This window comes from Nomascus leucogenys, chromosome 13 (assembly GCF_006542625.1).
Source record: "Nomascus leucogenys isolate Asia chromosome 13, Asia_NLE_v1, whole genome shotgun sequence".
Taxonomy (NCBI): Eukaryota; Metazoa; Chordata; class Mammalia; order Primates; family Hylobatidae; genus Nomascus; species Nomascus leucogenys.
The window spans coordinates 30,618,268-30,620,907 of record NC_044393.1 but is presented as its reverse complement, the minus strand read 5'-3'; positions in this window follow the sequence as shown (position 1 = coordinate 30,620,907).

The following is a 2,640-nucleotide window of genomic DNA, read 5'->3' as shown; positions in this document are numbered from 1 at the left end:
TGCCTGCAGTCTGGAGTCTCTTTGTCCCGGCACAGGAGCCAGTTTGCCCCTGGCAGGCTTGGGGACTGGATGGCTGAGCCACACCTGGGTCACGTTCAGGCACATCTGAGCCAATCTGGGTGACGTCTGGACCACATCGGGCCACATGTGGATGATGTCCACAGTCTTGACCACCTCCCTGGGCTTCAGGAATCAGAAAGCCAGCTCTTCCCACCTGCCTTCATTTCAGCCTAGACCGTCTTTGGTGGGATGGCTTTTAGGGTGGGGGACATATATTTTGGCATATATTTTGTTTATCTTGGCAGTGTGGTGGACAGAGGACTCTGAACAATGTGGATCTGGGGGCAGATGAACTAGGCTTGGAGCTCTGGCCTGGCCTCTTAATGCTTCTTTGACTCTGGGATGTAGTTTCCCCTCTGTGGGCCTCAGTTTCCTTCTCCGTAAAATGCGGATAGTCAGTGTCTCCGCCTTGGAGGGCTTTGGTGAGGAGTAAATGAGAGAACAGTTCCAGGTACATGGTAGGTACTCAGATAATGTCATCTATGGGTGAAGTCATTACTGCTGTCGCCTGGCCTCTGGAGTGTTCAGCCTTATCACCAAAGCGCCATCCTGCTCAGACAGTGCATGACTGCCTTGTCTTTCAGGCCTCCCTGATGTCAGGACGCTTGGAACAGACAATAGGGTCCCTGTTCTCCAGACATCAGGCCTGCCCAGTACCTTCAGTTACACGAGGGCCTTGCAGGAAGGGATAGGGTGGGCATTCCGGGAAAGTGCATTGCTCATCATGAGAGCACAAACAGGCATGAGAACAGCTCACAGCCCAGAAGGGCAGCCAGGGACGTTGGCCAGGCCAAGAGGGACACAGAGGGGCCAGGCCACAGCCTTGCACAAGGTGCTTATGCCATTGTCAATGACCACTTACCCAATAGCTGCTGAGTGCCAGGGCTGTGTGGAAGCTCCCCACGCATCCCAGCTCCCAGCCACACTTTGGGTGGGATTTTGTTCTCCACACATCACATTCCATTATTTTTCTAAACATATTAAATCTGCATTTGAACTCCCATTCACAATGGAGGTGACAAAGTTCATCTCCATCTTGCCCAGGGTTGGACTCTTCTGGCTCCCTAGGGCCATACAAGGATCTTTTGGGGGCGTCCAGGGAGCCTGGAGGATGGGGTAGCCCCTCTCTAGTCTGGGTCCCACCTGATCCTGATGAAGAGATCCCTGTCCCAGTCCACGTGACCCTGTCAGAGGCAAGTAGCTCCTCCACCCCAGCCAAGCGGAGCACAGGGATCCTTCTCCAAAACAGCCAGAGCCGTGAATCCTCCAGGTCCCATCACCCACATCCTCTGGGGTTTCCTGGGGGTCAGCAGATAAATAACCCTGGCTTCCTCAACCTTTGGGGGAGGGAACAACTCTAGGACACCTGCTGTAGATAGGCTCCCAGCTCCCCAGCAGGACTGGGCTCCAGTTGCCCATGCTGATAACCAGCATGCTGACACAGCTTTTTTTTTTTGTGGGGGGGGGGGTGGTTTTGGGTTTTGTTTTGTTTTGTTTTTTGAGACAAGGTCTTGCTCTGTTGCCCAGGCTGGAGTGCAATGACACAATCTCAGTTTACTGCAGCCTCAAACTCCTAGATTCAAGTTATCCTCCCGCCTCAACATTCCAAGTAGCTTGAATTATAGGTGTGCACCACCATGCCCGGCCCAATATGCTCTTTATAGGTTGCCTCACCTCCCCACCTCACTTCCCCACTCCCCTACCAGTGTTCCCTGGGGTCATCTCCCAAATCAACTACCTGCACTCCAATCCTGTTCTCAGGGTCTCCTTCTGGTGAACCTGAATGAAGACAGCCATTTGCTCCAGGCTGGCACTATTCTAAGGATCTTCCAGACCTTCGCTCACGCCACCTTCCCCAGTGCCTGTGTCACAGGCTCCCCCCACACCTGCACCTGACAAATGAAGAAACCAAGGCTCTGACAACCCTGCACCACTCCCAAGCAGCCCCCAACTATTACCCCACACTGCCTCCTTCTCTCTGCTCCTTTATCACCTACCCCCTTGGGTTTCCACCTCCCCCAAAAAGAGAGAGGGGTTGTTCTCCTGTGCCAGCCTCCTGATTTGGGCCTTGAAACACAACCACCCTCCATGAAGTGCTGAGGCTCCCCCAGACTGGGAATTCCACGACTCCACTGCCTTGCTGGGCTATGGGAGGAAAACTCCTCGATTTCCTGCTGTCTTAGCAGCAGCAGCAAAGAGAAAACACCAAGAGATCTCATTAAATCATCATGCCTTGCAGGAATTAGTACTGTGTTTGTCTTACAGATGGGAGATGAAGTAACAAACAGCTGATGACGTGATGGGGCTGGGGGCGGAACCCAGGCCTCACCCACTTTGCCCTGAGCCTCCCAGCTGAATCCACAGCAGGTTATAGATCCAATTTTCTTTCTTTCTGTCTTTCTCTTTCTTTCTTTCTTTCTCTTTCTTTCTTTCTTTCTCTCTCTCTCTCTTTCTTTCTCTCTCTCTCTCTTTCTTTCTCTCTCTCTCTTTCTTTCTTTCTTTCTTTTTCTTTCTCTTTCCCTTCCTTCCTTCCTCCCTCCCTCCCTCCTTTCTTTCTTTCTTTTCTTTCTTTCTTTCTTT